This window comes from Mirounga angustirostris, unplaced genomic scaffold (genome assembly GCF_029215605.1).
Source record: "Mirounga angustirostris isolate CCGP_5_RB_7025 unplaced genomic scaffold, mMirAng1.0.hap1 SCAF_14, whole genome shotgun sequence".
Taxonomy (NCBI): Eukaryota; Metazoa; Chordata; class Mammalia; order Carnivora; family Phocidae; genus Mirounga; species Mirounga angustirostris.
Genome location: NW_026991722.1, coordinates 25,618,180 through 25,637,888, shown reverse-complemented (window position 1 = coordinate 25,637,888; position 19,709 = coordinate 25,618,180). Strand labels below are relative to the sequence as shown.

Genomic DNA, 19,709 nt, shown 5'->3' with positions numbered 1-19,709 from the left:
GCAGATTCTAGGGCAATTATGGCAGATCTTATAAAATTACACTGAATGGTATGTTTGAAAAGATAATTTTCTGTACTCGGCTCTGTGAAAAGTTTCCCATAAAAGCAGCAACAGATAAAGGTGCCTGCCCCCATAAAACCGTTTTAGTAGGATCTTCAGATCCCTTTCAGAGTGTGGGGAAGGGAACGGAGAGGAGGACAGGGCTACCAAAAGGAAAAACAAGTCCCTGGGCCTTGATTTGGCCTTGGTGACCAGGAAAACATACCCTGTGAGGGCACAGTCAATATTTGATTCGCTGAGCTTATCAGCCAAGCCTCCACCTGCAGGGAGAAAGGGCAGAGCCCAGCACAAAACCTGGGATGCTATGTGAGGCATCCAGGATGAGGGCTGGGTGGATGGACAGCTGTCCTGGATCTCCCCTGGGTCCGAGGCTCCTTGCAAAGAGGCCCTTGGGAAGTGTTCGCTTGCCGCAAGACAACTTTCTTGGATGTCTGCACCAAAACTTTCAGATCCTGACGCTCTGGCAAATTTGTGTTTTTGACACACACACGGTCAACATACAGGTCTTCCTCGGCCTGACACAAAACCACAAGCCATAAAGGAAAACAAAAAGGGATGGATTTGATTAAATAAAAGTCAAAAACTTTAATGTCCTAAAGATAACCACAATGCAAGTTGAAAGTCAACAGATGGGGCAAAAGTATTCGTGCTTTATGTAATAGACATATGTTTACATCTACGGTATAAAGAGTTCCTGGAGGGCACCTGGGTGGCTCAGTTGGTTAAGCGACTGCCTTCGGCTCAGGTCATGATCCTGGAGTCCTGGGATCGAGTCCCGCATCGGGCTTCCTGCTCGGCAGGGAGTCTGCTTCTCCCTCTGACCCTCCCCTCTTTCATGTGCTCTCTCTCATTCTCTCGCTCTCAAATAAATAAACTCTTTAAAAAAAAAAAAAAAGTTCCTGGAAATCGATGAGGAAAAACATCAAGTCTAAATGACCGCTAAAACCACTCACACCACTCAATCTCACTAATAATTTTTTTTGAACATGAAAACAAGGGCTAGGTGCACATGAAGAGATAAGGGGGCCTTAGCGGAAGGGCCCAGATGAAAAGAGCTAAAAACATGAGATGTAATCATCTGTCCAATGAGAACTCGGGCAGAGCATGATCCCTGTCTGGAGCAGGTTTCTAGTTAATGTTTCAGTGGGAGTTGCATAAAGAATGGTATGGGTTGGTCTTGTGTCTTTTGCATCAAGTGTTAAACATGGCTTTGTAGACCTTCCCCGTCTCTCAGCAGTTCCCGGATGTTGATGGCACTGTTCACCACCCTCTGCACCCTGGAAGACTAGAAACAGAAGTGTTTGAGGGTCTGCTCTCCAGCTGTATGATCAGAGAGCATGGAAGGGAAGTGGCCGAGCATCTTGAGACCCTCAGCCGCCCTTGGTAAGTGTTACAACTGCTCTGGGGCCCTGGCCCTGTCTCCTCGGGGGTCTGGCTGTGCCATGAGGACTGCCAGCCAGATGGCTGGATGGGGGTGAGGAGGAGGAGCAAGCAAGCATTAGAGAAGAGAAAGGTGAGGTGTAAGGAAGGAGCACCAACTTTATAGTCAGGTGGCTTTGGGTTCGAATCTCAATTCTACCACTTCCTGGCCGTGTGCTGTTGAGCACATTATGCCGTTCCTTTGAGTGTCAGGCTCCTCTTCCATAAAATGGGCACATGCTCCCCATCTCCCCGTTTCCTTGTTGTTACCTGTCCCACTCAACCGGACATATTTCAGAGACAGTCTCACCCGCTGTTACTTAACTATTTCATGGACTGGAGCTGTGTCTCTGGAGGGGGCAGGGACCCCGGAGGTCAGAGACTGCTGGACTAATGCCAGGGACCTGTCATGGTCACTTCTGAACTTCCAGCCCCTGGCCCATTGCCTTGTACATGAAAGGCACAAAATAATGCCTGCAGAATGAATGAATGAATTTTATGGGAGAGAAACCAGGAGTCATGAGGGTTAGGTGATACCCTATGGGCCATACGACTCATTAATTACCTAGAGAGCTGTGAAGTTTTCTTTCCTTTTTATCATGGCCAAAATGAACAGGACAACCTATAGCCAATTATATTGGCTCCTCAAGTCTCCTGTTAGCTGAGAAAGTCTCATTTTACACCTGTTTTCCCTTATAATAATGCCCATCTTCACTCTCTGCAATGTCCTATTGTGGGTGATAAAATTGTCTGTTCTCCCTGTTATGAGGGAGAACAGAGAGAAGGACTCTGTGTTTCCCTGACCCCATCTCCTCCCCCACCCCTCATTTCTCTTAACTTGTCAGATATGCAATTAAAATGTCATTCCATTAGCTTTTCATCGAAAGCCCCATGTGAACTCTGCTCATCCCAAAGGCAGCCTTCCCCAGCAACACCCGTGAGCATTCAGGTCAGCGATCAAGGGTGTTCTCACTGCCCGCACATGCGCCAGTGGGGTTCCTCACGGCCTAAATGCCCTCCACTGTTTCACCAGCAAGGAGCGTTCCAAATGCACTGCCTTTGCCAGGTCTGTGCCAAAGCAGCACCCCTTCCCACTCTGGCTAACTAGCATCTTGCCTTCCTATTGCTCAGGAATGATGGACGGGGACTCACTGGCCACAGCTCCCAGTAGGCCTGGCAGTCTCTCCAGAGAGGGATAGGCAGGCTGAGATGAGAGTTCATCTGACCTCTCTGAGATGAGAGGTCCAGCCACCTGCAGAAGTGCTGGGTTGAGGGGAGGGGGAGAAGCATCTAGAACAAAGAGAAATATCCCCCCCCCCCCACCCTAAGGAGAGCACACCAAACCAGGGACGGCTCCAGAGATGAGCATCTTCAGATACATTCAGGTTTGTGTGGCTTGGCTGTGGGACTGGGGGATGGGACTGGCACTCCTGCTGGTCCTCAGACATTCAGAGATGGCCAGGAGGAGGAGAAGACCCATTAACACCTCAGCAAAATGAGTGAGTACCTGGGAGGGCCTCCTATACATCTGTAGAAAGCTCCAAGGCCTGGGTACCCAGGTGCCTGCCCCAGAGCCTTCCTAAGTTAACCCACCCTCTCTGGGTTCACCCCATCTTCCATGCCCATCCTCTCTGCATGATACGACAGATGACAGAAGTCACACTTTTGTGTGGCCACAGGGTCTTGCTGTGGTTGCACAACAACCTCCCTGCCCCCAGCATGTCAGGGGGGTGTGGTGCTTTTCCACTGGAGGATGGCCCACTGCCCATCAGAGCAGGAACCCTTCACTTCCTGACTTCACAGGGGGTGTCCCCTGGGCTCTGCATACAGCCCACACTTAACTGGCACTTGTCAACCACCCGACTGGGAGTGGGGCATTAGAACCTGGGGTTGGCAGGTCCAACCCTGCTGCGCCTGGGCCCAGAAGTTCCCTTGGCAGACGCTGAAGATGGCTTCGAGTCTCCCTTGCTCTCCCCCAGCCCTGCCTGTGCCTGTGGACTCCTGGCCTATAGTCCTCCCAGGCCTGGCTCTTAAAGCAGGACAAAGCAGTCTCCCGGCCCCTTCCCTAGGCTGGCCGACATCTAGTTTCCCCACAGGAGGGACGGAGGCCTGCTTTGGCCATCTCAGCACCTTCTAGAGAGCAATGGGTGTGACACAGTAAGAGCTCTTTTGAGATCAGGAAGCCAGCCCAGTTCCTTTTGAATTCCTCCTCTCTCTCAGCCCTCAATTCGCCCACCTAAGCCGGGGCCTCTACTCAAGTGAGGAATATTCCGGAAATCGTCCATCGCTAAATTCTGGAAGCTGATCTCATCTCAGTAGTTGTATGGTTGGAAAGGATCTGGAAAACCCACAGACTCCATGATGGGAAAGACTGCTAGCACCTTGAGGGTAGGGATGCTCCACCCATCAGCATGGTCCCAGCCCCAGCAGGACCCGGGCAGCATGGGCTCCTTATGTCAGCATGCAGAATTGCACTTAGGCCTTAGCTCATTGAACCCCTAGCTGCCCTGCAGCCTGGCACAAAGAAGGCGCATAATGAGTGTCTGTGAATGAATGGAGATAGGCCTACTGGGCGTCAGGTTCTGGGCTGCGCACGTGGCCTACTCTATTGGTGCAATGGCCTTGCAAAGCAGATAGGATCATTCCATTTAACAGATGAAAAAACAGAGGCCCAGATAGGTGAAGGGGCTTCCCCAAGGACACTCAGCCAGTGTCTAGCCAGAGTTCAAGCTTACTTCCTGTTTCTGAACACTGAGGTCTTTCCATTTGCATTTCAGCAGCTCAACACTGATTGAGCATCTACTGTTGGTGACACAGTGGCTCAGCATTTGGGGGGGACTCAGAGCTGAAGGAGAAGTAGCTCCTGCTCTCAGGTCATTCACATTGAAAGAGGCAGATGGTCTTGTTCCCAGCCACCTGTGATGAAGGACCGACATGGCAAGGCCCTGAGGAAGCTGAAACCTACTTGTGCAGGCTGCGGGGGGCGGATGGAGAGGGGATTCATTCTGAAGAATTGAGAAAGGTATCTGGGAAGGGGTGGCACTGGTTTGGACCACATAGGCCAGCCGGGCTTGGAGCAATGGGCAGAGGCCGAAGAAGCTTTGAAGAAGTATTTTCAGCAGCCCTCCGGCAGAAAGATGGGTCTGAGGTGGGGGCTTCCCGGCTCCTCTTAAATATCATGATGCAGGTCCTCGGGGTGGCCACTTGCGCAGGCCTGGCAGAGCAGGCGTGGTGGAGGAAGGGGCTGGTGGCTCGCTGGGGGAATCTGCTCCAGGACCTTTCAGATCTCTCTGCCAGGCGAGGGAGTAGAGAGCCAGCCTCTGCGTACCCTCCCTCCTAAGTGTGGTCTGGGAGATTCGGCCAACCTCCTGGCCTCAATCATCAGGAGCCCGGGGGAGAGGCAGATAAGCGAGCTCTGAAGGACAAGTTCCAGCCACTGGGGCCACAGACTTATTATTTTTCCCACACACTTGATTGGCCTGCCAGGCGGGGCCACGGGGAATGGCCTTGCTGGACCTGCAGCTGAGGTTGGGAGAGGAGGGAAATGACAGGTCTGGGGTCCTTTGGTGGCCCCTCCCTCAGGCATGTGGCCGGGGTGCTGGAGAGGGCTGGGGGGCTAGCTGCCCTCCCCCTTCCTGTCTGCTGCCTCCTCCTGGTTTGGGGGCTTTCTCCCTTCCAGGTCAGCATGGTTCAAGAGGAAGCTCTTCTCGCAGGGAGCTGTTGGGAAGGTTCTGTCAGAGGCCCACAGGCACATGTTTTTCTAGGGCTGGGGAGTACGGACAGAGTGCTTCATGGGAGTGAGAGCCCACATCTCTCTTGGGAGGACTCATGGGAGCACAAACATTAACTTCCTGTAAGCCATTAACACGCTGTGAGACCGTCCCTGGGCCTCAGTTTCCATTTCTATAAAATGGACGCCGTGGAGCCGCCTCTGTCAAGTCCTTGAACAAGGCCATCTTGCTCTTCAACCAGGTGAGTGGACAGATGGTTTACTTCAAGTTTTGTTTGTTCGTATTCCTACTCCTACATTGTGGTTTGAACAGTCCCACTGTGTCAAGGGCACTAGACTTGAGACCTGATTAAGAGAATCAGTAGAACCCCCCGCCAACCCCCAAGTACAGGAAACTAAGGTTTGCTGAGCTCCCACTCCATGCCAGGCCCTCTGCCCACAGAAAATATTTACGTTGATGATCTTACTTAATCCTGACACTGGCTCTGGGAATAGACGGTTATCATCCCCACTTTCCCCAATTTGACAGAATTTCTTAAATTTCTTCAAGTCCTGAAGTGGTTTCCCACCACCTCCAGGATGAAATCTTGCCCCTTCTTCCCAACACCTTGCCACTCCCCCGGTAGACAGCTCAGCCAGGGCAGCCTGCACCCCATTCATTTTACTTCCTCAACCCCTTTTCGGCTTCTCCCCAGAGAAGAGCCAAGACCTGGGGGAGGCCAAGGAGGGGCCCGAGGGGCATAATTTAAGGAGGCCCTCACTCCCAGGTGCCAGGGACTGCTGCACTGGCTGAGGCCTCCTTCAACTTTGCCCTACAGGCCGCACTGGCCCCGCCCTCGTCCCAGCCCTGCCCCTACATCCCTCCTCCAGCCCCAAGGACTGGCCTCTCCTTTGAAGTTCCCAGAGTCCTCCCTGGTGGCGCCAGCCATGATGCCTTGCCTGAGCCTCTGTGGCTGCAGGGCGGAGACCATTTTCCTCTGTCAGTCCTCAAACCAACTGGGTGTGGGGCTTTCAAACGTCCAGCCTCCCTGCAGGCTCCCCTCCCTCTGCCCTCCTCTGCCCTCTGCTGCATCGGCCTGCAGTCCCAATTCACCTCTTAGCTTCTATCTAAAAACAATGATTTTTCTTTTCAATGAAATAATAGGTAGCCATTAAAAATTATGTTTCCACGTGGGCGAATTCTTCTATAACCTCGATGTAAAAAAGGCTTTCTAACTATGAAAATCCATAGGCAATCAAAGAAAAGATTGATGAACTGACTATATAAAAACAAAAATAATTTCTATGGCAAACGCCATAAGTAATGTCAAAGTTAAATAATGAACTGGGAGAAAATATTTGCCACATATATCATAGATAAAGAAATAATATCACTAGGGCACCTGAGTGGCTCAGCTGGTGAAGCGTCTGCCTTCGGCTCGAGTCGTGATCTCAGGGTCCTGGGATGGAGCCCCGCGTTGGGCTCCCTGCTCAGCTGGGAGTCTAGTTCTCTCCCTCTCCCTCTGCCCCTCCCCACCCCTTGTGCTCTCCCTCTGTCTCTCCCTCTGCCTCAAATAAATAAATGAATTAAATAAAAAAAAGGAAAGAACATCACTAGTGTGTGTGTGTGTGTGTGTGTGTGTAGTCATAAAAATTGAGAGACAAAGAACCAAAAGCCCAATAGAAAAGTGAACAAAAGTATGGGCAATTCACAAAAGCAGTATCAAAGTTATCCTTAAGCATATTAGAAAATGTTCAACTTCACTCATAAGAGAAATGCAAATCCAAACTACCTACACTAAGGTACCATTTCGTATTCATGAGATTGGCAACAATTCCAAAATTTGACATCACCTTCTGTTGGCAAAGTTGTGAGGAAACAGGGCGGAGAGCAAACCAGTACAACCTCATGGAGGGTTTTCTGGAGACACCTAACAAAACTACTATGTACATCTTTACTCTTGAACCCAGGAATCTCAGTCTTAGACATTTACCCTGAGGATACACTCCCAAGCACCTGGAACACACATGCATGAGCCCTGCAGCATTTTTTGGAATTGTAAGCTACGGCCACACCATCTCAACGGTCATCCGGAGGAGAGTGGGGGCATGATGATGGCGTGCCCACATGTGGAGTACTGTGTAGCTATAAAAAAGAATGTGGAAGGACCTCTATGAACTGGCATGAGTGTCTTCCAGGACATAATATTGAACACATAAAGAAAACGAAGTATAAAAAAAAAAAGCATATATGATACGGTATCTTTTGTGTAAAAAATAAAGGAAAATTAAAAAACATGTATAAAAATGCACTTATCTTTACAAAAAGCAATAGAAGTGTGAGCATAGAAGAATTAAGCTGCTTCCCGGCAAGGGGGAGTGGGGTGCAGGAGAACAGGAGAGAGTGATACATCTCTTAGGCTGGCTTTTTGTGTAGTTCTGACTTGTGAAAGTGTGTTAACGTTCTACCTATTAAAATAAAAAAATTTAAACCCATAAGAATGGGAAGGGGGAAAAAAAATCCTTAAACCTGAAAACAAACTGGAAAAAAATAAACCTAACTGTATTTCAAATAAATCCTCTGACCACACTGAAGGGCAAGGGAAGAAAGAAAGAAAGGACTACTCCAAGCTATTTGTGAACACAGCAGGGAGGGGAGGGGAAGGGGAAGGCTTGTCCACAGCGGTGGTGAAGCCATCCAGATGTAACAGGGGATTAAGCAAACAATTGAATGTGTTGACAGCTTTGAGGTTTTCGCTGTGGAAGGAGGACATAAAAATATGGAATGGGGGGAGGCAAGAAGCAGCCCTGCAGGGGTGGATTGGAATTGGAGGCATTAGCGAGGATTGTGATTTGTAGCATACGAATAGGTAAGTGTATATACATGCATATATATGAAAAATATGTGTATGTATGTGTACATACATGCACGTATTTCCTAGTTCTGTCCCCTGAAAGGGCTAAGAAGCAAAGACACCCAGCAGCAGTGGGCACACCCAGAGCCCAGAGTTTGGTCTCTAATACGACTCCCCACTAAAAGGAAGCTGACATTTCAGAGAAATGACTGGTTGCAGGGCTCGTTCAGGGAAGGTCCATGATGAGCCTGGAACCTCTTGTTATCCCAGAAAGTAAGAAAGTGCTCCGAAACAGGGATGGTGGCATTTCCAAATATCATGGGGGTCAGCTTGTAGAGGCTCCCACTGGTCAAGTCTGGGGCAATTTATGCACCAAAATAATTGAGCACAGTGAGAAATAATAAACTACTAGAAAAACAGGAACTCATCAGTCCACACAGGTAATAGACAAATAAATACCATTTTACTGCTTATAAAAGTAAAGGTATGCTGCCTAAATAGATTGTGCAACTATAGGATGCTGAGGGCCGACTGGTAAATAGAGAGGTAGTGCAGGTGCTGGAAAAGCATAATTTTGCAACCATCATGTTAAGGATTGGATCAGGCAAGAGACATCAATGGGTGCTACCCCTGGGGGAACCTGACAAGGAGCAGGGTATTCTCCTGGTTTTAAAGGGTCTCTCCGTAGACTGCTTACTAGTTTCAGGAGAGAACAAAGACAATTACCGTGTAGTGGAGAAATAGGTAATACTTTGACCTGGAGATTAAAATCAACATCACCAGTGAGGACCAGTGAGGACCAGGAGGGCCTGCCGATGTGATCGTGTAGGAAGAACCTAAGATTGCCTAGGCAGGAGGATTCTGGCCAGGACCGCATAACCTGGATCTCACCCCAAGGAACCACTGGGCAAACCCCAAAGGGTGAACATTTTATTGAAAATAAGAAGGGGGCATTGTGTTCTTCAAAAATGTCAAAGTCATAAAAGATAAAGAAAGGCTGTGAAAATGTTCCAGATTAAAGAAGGCCAACTAAATCAACCCCCCCCGCCCCTAGCTGGGTTCTGCTACAGGAGGACGCTGTGCTCTCTAGAGAACATCAGGAGGCTGACTGGCAAAATTGGAATACAGATGGTAGACTGGTAAATTAGATCCACGTGTGTATTCATGTTACGTTTCCTGACCAACCGTACTATGAATATGTCAGAGAATTTGCGTATCCCAGAGGATAGGCGAATTTGCCTGCCTATACACATACTGGAGTATTTAGGGGTAACTTACCCTCCAATGGTTCAGATAAAATGTATGTGTGTGTGTGTGTGTGTGCATGATAGGAAGAGAGCACACATGTTAAAGGCAGTGGAGTAAAATTATAACAACAGATGCATCTAGGATATAAGGGTATAAAGGCCATCTTTGTATTATTGTTATTTTTGTTGTTTTTCTGTAATTTAAAATTATTTCCAAATAAAACAATTTTAAATGTACATTCCAACTTTTGAATGACATTCCCTTCTCTGCAGGTGCAGACTCTCCTCGGCCAGGGGACCCCTGGCAGGCAGCCAGGGCAAGAGGCAGTTCTGAAATCAAGCCATCTGGGAAATGTGGCCTTGAGCAAGTGACTTTCCTCTCTGTCTCTGCTCCGCCTCTGTAGGGCGATACCCCCTCATGGACTGTTGGACAACTAAAGCACATTACCCTGGCAAGCACTTAGCTCTCTGGCCCATCAAGGTGAGCTGGAGCTTCACTGGTCTTGTTTTTCATCAGCAGGAACCCCTGCAGGGTGCAGGGCTGGGAGCTGCCTGCAGTTCCAAGAGCCACGGGTGGTCTCCAGCAGGACTGTGAACCCAGGACAAGCAAATGATCTAGGCCTCGCCTCAGGCTGGCTGCCCCCTGGCAAAACTCCTCTGTAGGCAGACGGCCCCCTGTCCTGCCTTGGCCTTGGGAACTTGGTGCCCTGGTGCTCTTGGCCTTGACACACACTTTCCCTCGCCTACCATCGGGCCTGTACCCTCCCTTCAAGGCCCACTCCTAGAGACTCCCTGGCACCTTGCTAGGGCTGCCCCAGTCCCTGCCTTCAGCTCCTTCTCCTGGGGTGGGATCAGATGTGGCACTTCAGAATGGCTCATCTCTCCTCTCCCAGGGGAATACCTTGAGACAGTATTGTTCTGGTTAAAAGAACGGTGACCCCTGGAGAAGAGGCTGGGGAAGAGGCATGTTTCTTTGGGCTGGGGACTTTCTTAGAGACCCTAAAATTGGCCTTCAGACCAGACCTATCCTGACAAGGATGTTGGGCCTCCCTCTCCACCACTGCTCTGTCATTTGGAGAAGAATCACTGTGCCACTGTCCCCATCTGCCCCTCCAGGCCCACTCTCCACCCTGCCCACTCAGCTCTGTGCCCTGGAAACCGACCCCTACGGACCACAGCCCTGGGTTCTTCCCCCTCTGCACTCTTTCCTGCTGGAAGCCAGTGGGGCCCCAGGGGAGGACAGAGGGAGGGAGGTCAGGTGTTGAATGCTTTGTCTCCCTGTTTTCAGGGGCACACCTCAGAGCACAGCCTAGATAGGGTAGCCCCCTCCATAGCATCCTCACTGTCTCTGCTTCCAGCATCCCCCCTCTCCTTGGCCCTTCAGCCCCAGGGGAGGGACTGCGCCCCCGTGTTGGGGGTACTGCCCTGGGTCCTGCCCTGGCCTTTGGACTCAACTCTCTTCAAACCACCGTTTTGAGGGTGCCACCCGCTTCCCTCTGGGCCCCGCCTCAGGCAGACCCCTGTAGAGGGAGGCAGTGCCCTCTCCGTCCGTCCGTCTGTCCGTGTGTTTGGTGTCTGTCTGCCTGTGAGGCCCCATATTACCAAGCTCAGTGAGGGGACCCACCTCGAAGCCATTCATGCAGGAGAACAAAACCCAGAGCTGCCACTTGAGACCTCCTCCCGAGGCTCACTGCTTCCTGCTTCGACTTTATTTCATCTTTCCGTAAGTTACTGTTAACTGAGAAGCATTACAAGAAGAGAATTAAAAGAGAGAAAAGTTGGTGGAGGAATGCCTTTTTTTCCCCGGTTTAAACCTTTTGTTATCAACTCTTTAGGAATCTGACTCAACTAGAGGAGCATGTGACTGAACATGTTCTTCAAAATTAGCTCCAAGAGACACTCGGGGCTCTTTATTATTCATTCTATGAAAATGAAAATATTAGCTAATGCCTCTCGCGTCCTCCGAGCGGGCCTGGCAGCTTGTCTGATGTATTGTCCTACTTGAAAGGGAAGAAGAAGGCCTTTCCTATGGAGGCCTCCCTCAAGCCCTCTGCCTCCCGCTCACACAGGGATGCCGTGCCTGAGACCCTTACAGGCCCGGGCCCAGGCAGAGGTGTGCCAGGGCCAGCGGCCTCCTCCTCAGCCCCACCCTGCACTGGAACAGCCCTCCCCCCCATCCCGGCTCCCGAGGAGCCCAGGGGGGCCTGCATCCCAGTGGAGTGGGAAGGCCCCTCCTGGTCCCGGGAGTGTGGTTTCCCACATCCAGAGCCAGATGGGTTTGGAAGGGGGTGAAGGGGGTGATGACTCAGGAATCCCAAGGCTTAGAAATCAAAACTGCTGTGTGTGTCTTCTTGGATCCCCACTGCTGCCTTCGTTTCTGGAAGGTATACCACAATGCAAACACATTTCATTTCTTTAACAGCAACACAGAAATCTGGCTCTCAGTACTCCGAGCTCTAGAGTCACCCAGAGGTGTCACAGTAGCGTTTTTAATAAGGCCCCTAAGAAGATGGGGAGGTTCTTAGCTGGGGAGGTGGGGGAGGAGTTCATTGGCCTTGCGGACCGTGGGTGGGACCAGAGCCCCCAGCTGTTGGCTAAATGGCTTCTGTGCATGGTGGCCCCTGCTGCAGAGTAGACCAAGTATGTCCCTTGGAGGGGCACTTCCAGCTAGCTGGGAGCAAGGGAAACTACACAGGGCCCAGTGTGGGGGCTGCAGCCGGTCAGAGGAGGCAGAACTTCCCAGAGGTGGAATAGACCAAGGAGGACTTGCTGGAAGAGGTGATATTTGACAGATGGCTAAGCACTGGAAGGGAGAGAGGAGAGGGAAGGGCAAGGAGGAATGCGAGTAGGCTGGGTGGGAGGGAGGCAGACAGAAGGACATGGCCAGAGGTAAGGCTGGAAGAACCTTGACCACAAGGGAAGGTATTTCTTCTTTCTTTTGTTTCCTTGAGCAATCCTAAATTAGCTATTAATCTCCCAAGACCTATCTTGTTGATAAATGTTGATTTCCCCTGCACACCTGTTCATATTTCTGATGGAATGTATTATATAATCACTCCATTCAGCTGGTGATTACCATGGTAATCAGGCACGCTTAGTGACAGGCCAGCACTCCTCTTGAAAACAAGATCCTGAAGATAGGGGCTTTCATTTCACTTACGTGGTGCCTGGGGAGTGAGGGGAATGAAACAGGCATGGGGCAGGTGTGGAGGGATGAGTTCCTTCTCTGGGGAAGTCTTGGCCCACAGGGCAGCCCCAAGGGCCCAGGAGGGCTCTGCAGGAAGTCGGGGGGAGGGCTAGATAGGCGGCAGGTAAATGGGGGCAAATCCCACCTACCTTAGGGCTCTGCAGTGTGCATACAGCTAGGGACAGCTTTGCGGGATCCCAGGTGAAGAGAGGATCAGAACTACCGGGTGCCCGTGATCAGGAGCCTTGGCTAGAATATCATTCAACCTCCCACCTCCATCTCAGGAACCACCTCTGTGCCTTGTGGAACGTTACAAAGATGTTTCTCCCTATTACAGGATTATAGTTTAAGGTCTGCCGAAAGCCCCACGTGTTTGAACTGTGTTATTTAGTCCCAATGCTCTATTTTAAGTTCACAAGAGCTCTAACCAGACTGCTTGGCTTCAAATCCCAGTTCCACCCCTTTACTGGCTGTGTGACCTTGGGCAAGTTACTTAACCTCTCTTTTCCTTCTCCCTGGCCAAGAACAGATTTCTAACGCACAGGATTGTTGTGAGGATTAAGTGAACAGATGCGTGTAAAACAGTTAGCACATGCCTGCCACAGAGTAAGCCCTCAAAGATGCCTGGGACACAGCAGCGCCTCCCTTCTCAGTGGGTGGGGGCAGGGAGGATTGGGGGTACAGCCAGTATCCTGGACTTTGTACAAACATTGCCTCGCCTCCTTCTCCTCACACCCCCATGTAACCCTCTCTGAACGATGAGCAGATGGTGGCCCCCGAACCAGGAACCCCTGCCTCCCTGCCCACAGGATTTTCAATTTCCTTCCCAAAGACATTGGTCTGCTGGCCTCTGGCTGTCCCCCCAAAACTAGGATCTGGCCCTCCTTCTCAAGCACAGTCACCCCCACACTCTAACTGCAGTCCTGGGAAACTCAGGCCTAGTGGGCACCAGGTTCCAGAACACTGACATCCTAAAAGTAGATAAACATCTACAGCTTTTAGTCGCTCCTGCAATTGCCCATATATGTTAGATGTTGCCTAATTAAAAACCACCACCACAATAATGTAGTGGTTGCATTTCTTGCTCATGCTGTTTCAGGTCTACACTACCTGCTCACGTTACTAGAATAACTTTTGTCATTAATGGAATTATTGTACATTGCCCCAGACACTGTATGATCCAAATCAGGCCAAGAGCTGTGGGCTCTGCCTTACAGAACCGCCCACCAGAAGCAGCTGACAGGCCATTATTCTGTGTCCTGCAAACTCTGTGCACTGATAAGGAAACCCCACCAATTTGATGCTTTATCTGGTTGCAGGTTGAGGAAAGATATTATTTCAATCAAGATAATGATTCCATTTCTTGGAAGGAAATGAGATTTTTGTTGTTGTTGCCTCATGGGGGTGCCATCAAAATCTGTCTCAGGTCTGAAACAGGTCATGCACAAGTTAGAGGATTTTTCTGGCAACCTCAGAGAGAGTGTGAACATGAAGGAGAACAGAAAGGAGGGAGTTCGCTTGCAAGAAACACACACACACACACACACACACACACGCCAGGCCTATGAGATTACAAAGTCAGCTCTATTTGGCCATTTATAGGCATTAGATGGCACCCGTGAAACCAAAATTTGGAAGATAAGCTCACACAGTGTGAGCATGATGGCCTGGATTTCAAACAAGGTACACAGCCTATCAAGGCGATAATAATAATGAAGCTCCGGAGACCAGACGCTCAGCTATAAAGGGCCTGAGTAGTCAACCTGCCCAGCACCTAGGGTAACTTTGTAGACACATGTCCCAGCTACCCCTTCACCTCCTATGACAGGGAGCTCCCAACCGAGGGGACTCCTCCATCACTGACCAGCTCCTATGTTGAGAAAGCACCTCCAATCACGGTAGGGACTCCATAAAAGGAAACCATGGTGAAAATTCACAAGGTGCTGACACTAAGGTGCATCTAAACACACATGGGCCACAAGACCCGTTTCGGCAAGTCATCAAACAATATGCAAATGACAGTGGGCAATGAATGCAGTGAGACTGAAATAATTGGAACTAAATAGTGAATTTAGCGAAATTTTACATTATCTTAAATATTTGAGAACTTCAAGAGCTGTAATACAGCATCTCAAACTCTTTATAGGTGATTTGCCTTAATGAAAAAGTAGTAATAATTTGCGATTCTGACATCAATTGTACATGTAGTAACTTAAAACAGTTTGGAAATGTTTGTCAAGTTTGTATGCATTTGGAACATGCCGTTGAGAGCTGATTTGGTGGGTTGCTCTCTCTCTCCACAGAAAAGGCACATTTTAGCTCAACTACTTCAGAAGGAAGAGCCCCAACTGCTGACTCTTGAGTGGTTTTTTGTTTTGTTTTTGTTTTTGTTTTTTTGTCTTACTGTACCGTATCAGACTCCCCCAGACTTTGAAATCTACATCACACCGTTGTTGGTGTGCATAGACTATCCCTGGAAAGTAACCCCAAACTCTGGTCATGTTGGTGCTCACCAGGAGAGGAGCCAGGCTGCCTGTGGACAGAAGTGGGAAGGGGACTTTTCACAGTATACCTTTTGGTACTTTTGAATTTAGAGTCATGGGACTGTATGACCTGTTAGGAATAAAATGACGGTTAAAAAAGCACATACTTGTTTCAGTGAAAACAGACTTTGCTACTCATGATGTCTATTTTAATACCTATACTCTTAAAATGCACCCTTACTACAATGAAAATTACTGCCAAGTCAGGTGAAAACTGCATTTGGCTGTCTTCACGATAGTGATGTTCACGGGCACAGAAGTAGATGCAACCGAGGCCCCACTCAGATCCACTTTTCTGGCTGGGACACCTCCTCCCCAGCTGCTTTCACCTGTGACGTTCTCCGGACCCTTGCTCTTGGTCAAGGGCATGCCTTGGAGGTTACACCTGCAGCACCATTCTGGGAGTACGCGGGGGTGAATGAGGGGTTACTTCAGGCCTGTCCCTTGCTGCCAGGTCACGGACATCAGTGCTTTGCAATTCACATGGATCAAGCCAATGAAAGACACAGGCCCTGGCACATCTTCCTCTTTCCCTGACAAGTATTCTCTAAGAGCGCTCCCTGGATACAGCACATGTCCCTGAATCCCTATCTCAAGCTCTGCTTCTAGGGAACCCAACCTAGATCAGCCAAGTAACAGCTCCAAATGGAGCCCTCTTGCATCTTTCCAGAGGTGGTAGAAACACACATGAGCCTTCCTCTTTGAGGGTAGAACCATAACCACCTTCCTGCCTGGCCCAAGCTCACCAGTCGACAAAATATACCCCATGAAAGCCAGCACAGCAAAATGTTGACCCGCCAGAACAGAGAGCTCCCACAACCAGAGACCCCTGTGAGATGACACGAATACTCTTCTTCTCCAGGGTGAGTGAGCAGGAGGCAGGGGCAGACTCATCAGGCCTGTCCCACAATCAGATATCCAGTTATGCGCAGCAGAGAGCGTGAATATCAGCTCTATCACTTATTGGCTAGTGAACTCGAGAGAAATGGCTATTCCCAGCCTCAGCTTCCTTACCTGCAAGTTGGCAGTACCTACAGAGCCTCTGTGAAGCTCGAACGAGACGATCCTGTCAGGCGTGGTGCAAGCTGGTAATGCAACATAAATACTGGTTGTGATTCTTGAGATTTAGGACGTCCTAGCTTTCCCTACTTGCTTGGAAGAAATAGTTACCCTTTGTCAAATAAATAAATCTCAGCTGCCCCTCATCTTGGGCATCGTACCTAGAGCTCTGTGTGTGGGAAGCAGCTCCAGAGAAAAGCAAGTGGACATTGGGAGCACTGTCCTGGTGACTGTCCACTTGGAGCTCAGAGGGCCTCCTCATTGATCTCATGGGCCTCTGGTGGCCCTTAGCTGCAGCTGTCTGAAGAGGGCCATCTCTCTCTCTCTCTCTCAGAGATCTAAGGAGGAGCCCCAATGTGAATTTCCTATTATGTATCCAGTGTCTGTACTCCTCTCAAACACAACCTCAAATTTGGTGAAAAATCCACGCGGCCACTTTCACATGAGTCACAGACAAACTGGCAGAAACTCAATTTTATTTACACAGATGAGGGAAACCTTATTCCGTCCTGATTCTTTGCACATTGACCATTCATGAAGCCATTTCCAGCCCTTTACCACCTGGTCTGGCCCAAAGTTACCAGCATTTTCCTCCCTCCCCTTCAGACCCATGTCTGTGACACCCTCCACATAGGCCTTTGGGTGCTCCCATCCTGGCACGTGTTCCTTCCGCCCTGGAATGGCTTCCCTCCTCCATCAGCCTCTCCCAGTTCAAGTCCCCCGGTCCCCAGGAAGTGTGCCCTAACCACTCCTGTCACCAGCCCTTCTGGCTGTGGTGTGAGCACCAGAGTGGACCGTACGCTCGTTCATAAGGGTCTTTAATAACCTCATCTGCGGGTTTCTTCTCCTCCCACACTGGATCGAAAGTGCCTCCAACAGCCTAGGCCACTGTTCCTCTTGTTATTTCTTAGAGCCAGCAGACAGCACCAGGCACCTGGCGATTAATAATATTCTCAGCCAGAGTAATGGATTGGGTTGTATGATTGCTCTTAGTTGAACACACTGTTAAATGGCCTGTATGAAAATATGCGGTTCTAACTAGGGCCAACCTATTGAGCAAACTCAGAAGTGTACAAACTGTGTGTGGCTCCAGGGCCAAAAAATGCACATCTCCCTTCATCTTCCGGGAGTCCTGCTCTCCCCCAAACAACAGCCAACCACAAGGGAGCGACTCTCCTGAGCCAGTGGGAGGGCAGAGCCTGGGGTCCAACCATCCACCTTCCACTCCAAGGAAGCCTTACACTCCTGGGTCCAGCCCCACCCAGCCGGACACGCCTTCCAGAACCAAAAGCCGATTCCATCAAGGTCATGCCCCCTTCCCCAGACCGGGAAACCCACCCACTCCCAGGAACACCTAAAAACGCAAAATTCATACTCACAAGCAATGACGCCTTCCTCTTAAATTTCAGGCCAGCAGTTTCCCTGCAAACCTGCTCATTTCCTGCAAAGAAAAGAAAGGGATGGAGAAGCATATTAGCATCTGCTCTGGTATCCTTTGGCAGTTTTCTGGCCGACCTCGGGCTTCTGCACCTTCTCTCCTCCTTACTCCACACAGCACTCTCCCCTCCCAGGAACCCTGTGTGCTAGCTGGGTGGGCGCCCCTGGCTCCCCACGCGCCTCCCTCCCCCTCCGCGGCGCCATGCCAGTCTCCGATTGACCACTGCCTTCAATTCCCTGAAGGCGCTGGGCTTCTTCCCACTCCGGAGTGAGGCCTCCTCTTCTGTAGCATGGGGTTGCCTAGCAACCCCGCGCGCCGGCTCGGAAGGCCCTCCTAAATTGGACCTCACAGCACAGGGCATCTCCTTGTACAGCTGCCTGAATCTTAACAATCTGGCTCTGAATAATAACACAATGGTAATTGCATGCATGGGCCCCAAACTACATTTAAATAATGTTCAAGAGCTGACACACCCCAACAAAGGCCAGAAAATGCATGGCGGGGGTTGACTGTAAGGCCAGGCGGGACGTTCGGCGCGGGAGGGAGATGACACCAAAGACTTGAGTTAATGACAATGCCAACCTGAACTGTGAATTCCCCTGCCTTTCTTCCTGAGTGTGTCACCACTTCAATGCGCTTTAAGTGAGTTTGGGATCTGCAGAGGCAATTAATGCCCAGAGGTAGTGACGCTTCAGGACAGGATGCCCTTTAGCTCCTCAGCAGCACATGCGGGTTTTTGGAGGGGAGGAGAGAGGACGAGAAGGGAGACCTGGGCATGAGTGATGTCGCTTGGCTTTTACAGTCGTGGCTAAATACATTTTAGAAGGTGGGAGAAAGAACTTGCTGCAGTGAGAGCACAGAGGGCTTGCTACCTCAGTGAGGGACAAATTCAACACGACTGATGTGTTTTGGGATGAGAAGTGAAGGCAAAGAGCCTCAAAGCTGGCTAACACGCGGACCGAAGCCGCTCAGCGTGGCGTGGGGACGGCCGTGCGCGCCAGAGTCCAGCCTTCAGTCTGGGTGCCTGGCAGAGTGTAACCCGGAGCTCTGCTCAAGGCACCGGAGTCTTAGCATGGGGAGACGGCCTGCTCATTCGAAAGCCCGAAGCACTTTTTCTTTAAAAATCTCAAAATCCGGGAGCCTGGGTGGCTCAGATGGTTGGGTGTCTGCCTTGGGCTCAGGTCATGATCCCAGGGTCCTGGGATCGAGCCCCGCATCGGGCTCCCTGCTCAGTGGGGAGCCTGCTTCTCCCTCTGCCTCTCTCTCTCTGTCTCCTATGAATAAATAAAATCTTAATAAATAAATAAATAAATAAATAAATAAATAAATAAATAAATAAATAAAAATCTCAAAATCCTCCTGCAAGGGACTTAACCAGATATTTGCACAGCCATGTTCACAGTAGCATGATTCACCATAGGCAAGAAATGGAAGCGACCCAAGTGTCAGTGGACAGAAGAATGGGTAAGCAAAATGTGGTCTATGCGTACGATGGAATATTATTCAGCCGTACAAAGGAAGAAATTCTGGCACGTGCTGCAGCAGGGATGAACCCCGAAGGCACTATGCTGAGTGAAATAAGCCAGCCACAAAAAAGACAAATACTGTATCACTCCACTTAGATTGATATCACAGAGACAGAAAGTAGGATAGAGATCACCAAGGGCTGCAGGGAGGGGAGATGGGGGGTCAGTGTTCAGTGGGGACAGAGTTTCAGTGCGCGAAGGTGACAAAGTCCTGGGGATGGCTGCACAGCAACGTGAATATACTTCACACCCCTAAACTATACGCTTAAATATGGTTAACATGATAAAGTTTGTGATACATATTTTGCCACCAGGAGTACAACATACACAGTCAACGAGACTTCGGTCCATCTTCACCTTGGAAGTCAAAGTAGCCTGTTCATTCACAAGCTCCACCAGGGAAGCTGCCACCAGGACTCAGGGAGGAAGTGGACAGTATGACCCTGGACCAGGGAACCCCATGGCTTGTCAGCGTCGTGGTGGCGCAGCACCGCGTCAGCAGGAGGTGGCTGAGCATCGAGAAACAGGATTTGCTTACGCCCACCTCCTCAAGTCCAAGCACCATCACCCTCCAGAACGTGGCCTCCTTCCACGCCACCACCAGTCCCATCCATCATGTCCCCCGCCTGCTTCCTCCTCCAGGTGCGTAGGCTCTGAGGACACACT

The 19,709-nt window shown here is 50.1% G+C and overlaps 1 protein-coding gene across 4 annotated transcripts in view; it reads right to left on the bottom strand.

The window, feature by feature from the left end:
- ZBTB7C (zinc finger and BTB domain containing 7C) overlaps positions 1–19,709 on the bottom strand; it is a 346,189-nt gene that overhangs the window by 135,794 nt on the left and 190,686 nt on the right. For 2 of the 4 annotated variants that reach the window (XM_064577635.1, XM_054510304.2), the window contains exons 3-4: positions 17,459–17,520; positions 16,035–16,105 (exon numbers count right to left, since the gene is read on the bottom strand). The gene's annotated coding sequence lies outside the window, so the exon portion shown is untranslated. The remainder of the gene's footprint in view (positions 1–16,034; positions 16,106–17,458; positions 17,521–19,709) is intronic. The other 2 variants (XM_054510305.2, XM_045886758.3) reach the window with 1 other exon arrangement.